Below are 7,140 nucleotides of genomic sequence, written 5' to 3'. Positions count from 1 at the left end.
ATCACCTCCACTAGCTTTGTTCATAGTGATGCTTTCTAAGGCCCATTTGACTTCACATTCCAGGATGTCTGGCTCTAGATGAGTGATCACACCATCGTGATTATCTGGGACATGAAGATCTTTTTTGTGCAGTTCTTCTGTGTATTCTTGCCATCTCTTCTCAGTATCTTCTGCTTCTGTTAGGTCCATACCATTTCTGTCCTTTATCGAGCCCATCTTTGCATGAAATGTTTCCTTGGTATCTCTAATTCTCTTGAAGAGATCTCTAGTCTTTCCCATTCTGTTCTTTTCCTCTATTTCTTTGCATTGATCGCTGAAGAAGGCCTTCTTATCTCTTCTTGCTATTCTTTGGAACTCTGCATTCAGATGCTTATATCTTTCCTTTTCTCCTTTGTTTTTCACCTCTCTTCTTTTCACAGCTATTTGTAAGGCCTCCCCAGACAGCCATTTTGCTTTCTTGCATTTCTTTTCCATGGGGATGGTGTTGATCCCTGTCTCCTGTACAATGTCATGAACCTCATTCCATAGTTCATCAGGCACTCTATCTATCAGATCTAGGCCCTTAAATCTATTTCTCACTTCCACTGTATAATCATAAGGGATTTGATTAGACTAAGACAATGACTACGCAATTTTCCCAACAAAAACCTAGTGCAAACACTGTCTTCCTTGGCGTAGCCTACCTTTCTACTACAAATCCTAAGGCTTTCTGACCTTCTCTGGGATGAGCTGGGGGAAAGACACTTCCCCAGATTGATGCCATTGCACACACTTTTCCGTCTGCCCGGACTGTGCCTCCCCACCCTTTTGCCCCAGTCAAACTCACAATTTGAGCTGTCTTACCAATTCCTGCTAAACAGCAGCCTTCTCTTATCATTGTGCCTCCTGTTTCACACTAACTGAGTATGTTTTTCCCAGAAATAGAGACAATTTCAATTAAAGTTTTGATTAAATTTCTTGAGCCAACCACTGTGATGCTTTGCTGTCTTTGAGCTCTCCTCATCCACACTCAAAATCTCACATATTTCTAAGATAAAATTAATATTGGTTAGTTTATTTATTCACTAACATTTGCCTCAGGGTCTCAGTTTCGATCTCAAAGGTTTATTTACATGGTTCTAAAATAATGATGGTTTCTTCATTCAAAAGGAAAATGCTTACAAAAACTGAGTTTTAAAAAAGTATGTTATTAATTTCTTTAAATTTCAATCTCTTTAAAAACAGTTTCCTTGACTTTTTCAAACCATTCTACTCACACCCACTAGTGCAGTGTCTTGCACTCAGTGCATGCTCAAATATTAAGCTCAAGAATTGGAGCAGTAAACTATTTGGTTGAAAATAGCCTTCACAGACCCTTCAAATCAAACCATTAAAGTGGGTAACTGCTTCTTGCCATAGGACTGCTGGCCATTCTTTTCTCTTTAAGGAAGACACTCGTGAGCTTTCTCCTCTCAACGTCACAGTCCTCACATTAATACTTGTTCTTTTTGTTTTGTTAATTTTGAATGGTCAGCCATCATGGCCCCCTTTCCAACCACCAAATGGAGATATATGAAGACCTTAGGTCTCCACGAGAATGGGTTGAAGTGTATATGTACATATACATGAAAAGAAAGTGAAAGTGTTAGTTGCTCAGTCGTGTTTGACTCTTTGTGACTCTATGGACTATAGCCCGCCAGGTCCCTCTGTCCATAGGATTCTCCAGGCAAGAATATTGGAGTGAGTTGCCATTCCCTTCTCCATGGGATGTTCCTGACCCAGTTATCAAACTCAGGTCTCCTGCAATGGCAGGCACACTCTTGACCATCTGAGCAACCAGAGAAGCCATACATATGCATAAACTCATGCATATACACACACCATACAGATGTACATAGGATTATATACATATCATATTCATTATTTATATCATATACTTTATGTTATGTTATACAGAGGCATATAAAAGGGGCATTCTGAACCTGAGCTCTGGCTCAACTTTTTCAAGGCACCAGAACAGGAGTTCTAAGAGATGGGTCCAATTAGTAAAAAAAAATAATTCTAAACAAGCAACACAATGTTTAAAAGACCAGTTTCAACTCACAAATAACAGGGGACCACAGTAGTTTCAACTCACAAATAACAGGGGACCAGTACTGTTTAGAATACTAAAAAGAAGGGCCATGGTTTGACAGCAGATGCTCTATTAACATTTAATAAATATTTAGATTACAATTTAGGGGCTTCCCTAGTGGCTCAGATGGTAAAGCGTCTGTCTGCAATGCAGGAGACCCAGGTTCGATCCCTGGGTTGGGAAGATTCCCTGGAGAAGGAAATGGCAGCTCACTCCAGTATTCTTGCCTGGAAAATCCCATGGACCATGGTAGGTTACCGTCCATGGGGTCGCAAAGAGTCAGAGTCAGACAGGACTGAGTGACTTCACTTTCACTTTCAGATTACAATTTAAAAAGAAATGGTCATTTTAAGGTATTTGCAGATCCTTTCAGTGTTACATAATCTAAGCTAATACATGTATTAAAGTTTGCCCAATAGTATTTCTTCAAATTCTCATTAAATTGTCAGTGAAATAAATGATAGGTGGCCCCTTCTCAGCTCTGTTGATCTTATAAGCACTAAATTAAAACTCCATTATCGTTTTTTGCCTTATTCTTATTAATGCCATTACAAATTCATGATCATAAAGTAGAATTTAATTAAAGATAATAAGACAAAATATTTGAACAAATCACATTTTGTTCAATCAAACATACATAAAGACTGGTGAAATTAAACTTGTAAATTGAAATTTCTTTTTACCTAAAATGTAAGTACTATCCATCAAATCTGGAAAAATAATCATAGCCAATGGAATGATTTCCTTCAGCCACATGTGAGATATCTTTTCCAATTGCTAATTATATTTTAGCAAATTATGAATCATGCATAAATCCTACAATGACTGGTTGTTAACAGAAGATAAATCCATGCAATTTTGATATCATTAGAGTGGAAACTAGGAGGAAAACATTATGAAAATAAATATTTTAGATATTCTTCTCTCCCTGGGTGCAGTGCCTTCACCCAAAACACTTTATTCAAAATATAGGAGGGTTAATATACCATTCAATCCCAAGGAGTATTATAAATATGGTTCCTTTTAGAGTCTCATAAGTATTTTTCATAGCTTATGATACATTTAGAAATTCACCCTTTTAAAAAAATCAATTTATTTTGGCACTTTTTGGTAATATTTATCTATAGTTATATAATCTATATATCATGTTACTGTTGTGTATGCTAATAAATTAAAACACTTATTTGTTGTGTTCTTAAGACACCCTATTGTTTTTTATTGGTAAGGATTATCAAGGTATAGAGTCATAGTGAAGTGAAGTGAAGTGAAAGTCATTCAGTCGTGTCCACCTCTTTGGGACCCCATGGACTATACAATCCATGGATTTCTCCAGGCCAGAATACTGGAGTGGGTAGCCTTTCACTGAGTGAAATTAAAGAATTCTAGTTAGATGATTTCTAGAGAAGTCATTCATACAAATCCCTTCCTGCTTCACCTAATAAAAAATAATAAAGTAATAAAATTAGCCTCAATTCTCGGAAATTTCAGGAGAATTAGATATGAATGAATTTTCCAGCTATCTGAGCTTATTCTGAAGTCAAATAAATCAAATGTCTCTTTTTGGTAAAACACTGTGTTAAACACACAAAAAAGAAAAAGATAAGATATAGACTTTGCCCTTAGCAATCAGAGGTGTATAAACAAAGATTCACAGTAAAAAGCAGACAAAATTTAGTCTTGAAGTTCTACTATACAATAGGAAGTAAAGAGGTTGAATAGTAAATTACAACTCTGGGGAATAATCTGAAAGTTTATTTTATGTTTTTATTCATGTTGGTGGTTTCTGTTTTTGCAAGGATCTTTGGAAATGCATTATAATGTATTCTGGAAAGAAATGTTTCAGTGGAATCATTATGAATGTCAATGACTGTAATGTGTATTGAAAGAATTCTTAAGGACCACAGGCAGTTATAGAAATAATCGCCTATATACTAAATGGCCCCCCAATTGTATAACTTACAAACTATCACATCTGCTTTTGCGATCTCTTTCTTGTCTCTCATTGGGTTGGAAGTATCTTTCTTTTGCTATCAAACAATTCTACTTCCTCCTAAAATCCTTTTCCAGGGGATCTCCCAGACACAGGGATTGAATCCAGGTCTCCTCATTGCAGGCAGATTCTTAACCATCTGAGCCACCAAGGAAGCCCTGTAACAGGCAAAAGTTTAATAAATTTAATAGCATATTCTACTAGTTTAGTGTCCCAATTCTAGCTGAAACAGAGAATCAGGAAAGACTGTTTGGGTTGTTTTCTTGTTTTTCACTATGGATCCCCCTTCTTATTCCAAGTATTTCTGATTCAGAATGTCCAAGGTAAGGCAAAAGGACCTGTGTTGTGATTTTTTTTTTCCCAAACTTTTGGCTAATTCAACTCTGAACCACACTGAGAGTTGCTGCTCTATTATTTATAAAGGCATCTGCTTTAAAATAATTATATAATATTTAACCAAAAAAAGGAAGCTGATCTTTTTTGAGAAATCTGTATTAATGTTTTCTACCTACTCCTAAATTAATTCACCACAACCAGAATGCGGCAGGGGTATTTTCTTTTTAGAAATCCTTGTTCATAGAATAGCAACCCCATCATGTGGTATTTTGCTGAAATTGCTTCCAGAGGCATATTAGTTTTAAGCATACTTTTGCATTCAAAAGCAAATTTTAAAAAATTATTTATTTACTCATTCAAGATTTATTGAGCAGACATTATACTTTAGGCATAATACTAGGTGCTCAAAGGAAAAAATATATAAAAATCAATACTGTAATCTACTCACATCTGTGTTGAAATTTATAGTGTCAAAAATAAAGCTGGTTGACCCCAAGATATTGATTAATACAGTCCTATTCAGTACCAATCAGATTGTTTTCATAAAGATCAATATAGTTTGTCGCAATTTGAACTCCCTAAAAAGTTTGCTTAATCAGAGCTGGGACAAGACTAGTTGGCAGCTGTATCAAGACAACTTACTAGCCTAATTATGAGGCCTCTGCCACTCCTCTCTCAGAACATATCAACTTCCAGAGAACCCATCATAACAACTGCTTTCGAAACTGCATTTACTGACACTGAAGCCCAGACTAACAGTGGGTTTGATTTCCTTTTAACTGAGTTTTTCTCCAGTGTGTCCAAACATTTAAAAATAAATATTTTTTTTAGATAAATGACTTTACAACTACCAAAATCCAGAAATGCAATGAGATTTCATTCTGATGTATAGGTCATAAATGCAAAAGGGCTACTCTTTAAAATTAGGTATTTGTGCTCTTCACTAATGCAACATTACCGTGGTCTTTCATGCACAATGACTATTATGCACAGGGCTCTTTATTAAAGAGATCCAAAGCACATAGACAAAAACGTTGTTCTAGGAAATAATTTTTGTACATTATTGTAAATGCACTCCTTGGTTTTCTTGTTAAAACAAGACCATTCCATTGCAACTTATATTCTGGGCAATTGCGTTAATAATTTTAAGGGGGGTTAAAATAGAAAACTGAAGATGGCAATTTTAAAATTTCCTTTTGTTGGTAAACTACAATTTTAAATTTCCAATAACATGGTTGAATTCATGGTGCTATATATCTTCTTTTTAGCCATTATTTTTAGTGTTTAAAGCAAGAATGTCAAAAAAGAGTTGTCTGTAAATTACATTTTACAATCATAAAAACTCAGAAAATGTAAATAAGTATCAGGTCATTTTTATTTAAATTTTTCAGGAGTAAATTTAGCAGATACATAATAAATGATTGAACACTAGAGATTTTAGCTATAGTGATATGCTACCCAAATTTTTAATAAATTGAGACCCAAGAATTCTTCAAAAAGAATTACATATTCTGAAAGTGAAAGTATATGAATAGACCTCCCCTCTCTGATGCAGTAACCATTAGCCACAGATAGACACTGTGTATTTGAAATGTGGCCACTGTGCTGAAAAACTGCACTTTACCGTTATTTAATTTCAATTAATATCAACTTTTATAGTTGATACATGACTAGCTGCTGCCATATTGGAGACTGCAGGTACACATACATACATATGCATGTATACATACATATGCATGTATAAATACATACTGTATTTAGCTGCCATTTTATCTTTAACATCCTCTAATGTAAGCCTTTCTCAGCTTTCTTCTCTTTATGATATTCATATTTTTGGAGAGTATATTTGGTGGACCATGCTTATAGCTCCTAATCCTGACCTGGAAATGCTTTTATAGAACTTGTCTTTACAACAAATTTGTAGGAAAATTTTCCATCTATGAATTCTGAGACCTTTAGTACCAGTCAAGTGGGCAATCAATCCATAATGGGTGTTACAAGAGATATAAGCAGAAATTGAAGGATGTCTCTGAATACAGAGAACTTCTGAAGTCAAGGAAGAGCAGAAAGAGAGTATGAACTTGAAGTGTACACTCCAAGGTCAAGGGAGAAGTAGCTGTTGATGTAGAAGAGAGGCAAAGAAAGCTGTGAGATCTAATAAAGTCTCATCATATGGGTAGGTGATACGGGTAGCCTTAGCGGAAGGAAACAAAAGTAAAGAAATGATACAGTGCTTAATCTCAACAGTTTATAACCTTAATAATGAAGCTATAAGACCACAACTCTGTTATATGTCTTGCTAAGACAGGGAGATAAAACAGATATATAAACATCATCAAAGAAAATGATACCATTAATCATTTTAATAGTATAGAAAAGGCAATTGATATTTCTGTAAAAAACTAGAAAGATGAAAAATCAGGATATGTCACATAAACTAACACTAGGTATGATTTCAAACAAAATATATCATATATATTGCTATACCTGATTCAACTACCATTGAAGAGGATAGATTATGTTTTTTTCAAAAAAGCAGAGGTGTTGCTTGTACAACTCTGTGAATAAACTAAAAAAGACTGAATTGTACATTTTAGGAGAGTGAATTTTGTGATATTATAAGTAATATCTTAAGTTGCAATGAGATAATATATAAATGTAAAAAATCTGGAGAGGAAAAGAAGCCTCTCTTCACAAGGGA

At 34.8% G+C, this 7,140-nt stretch overlaps 1 non-coding gene across 1 annotated transcript; it reads left to right on the top strand.

Moving 5' to 3' along the window:
* Positions 2,225-2,296, top strand: TRNAC-GCA. Its single transcript has one exon. It is a non-coding gene; the product is annotated as a tRNA-Cys (tRNA).

The sequence above is a fragment of the Capra hircus genome, chromosome 18 (assembly GCF_001704415.2).
Source record: "Capra hircus breed San Clemente chromosome 18, ASM170441v1, whole genome shotgun sequence".
Lineage (NCBI taxonomy): Eukaryota > Metazoa > Chordata > Mammalia > Artiodactyla > Bovidae > Capra > Capra hircus.
This window is presented reverse-complemented; position numbering and strand designations above follow the sequence as displayed.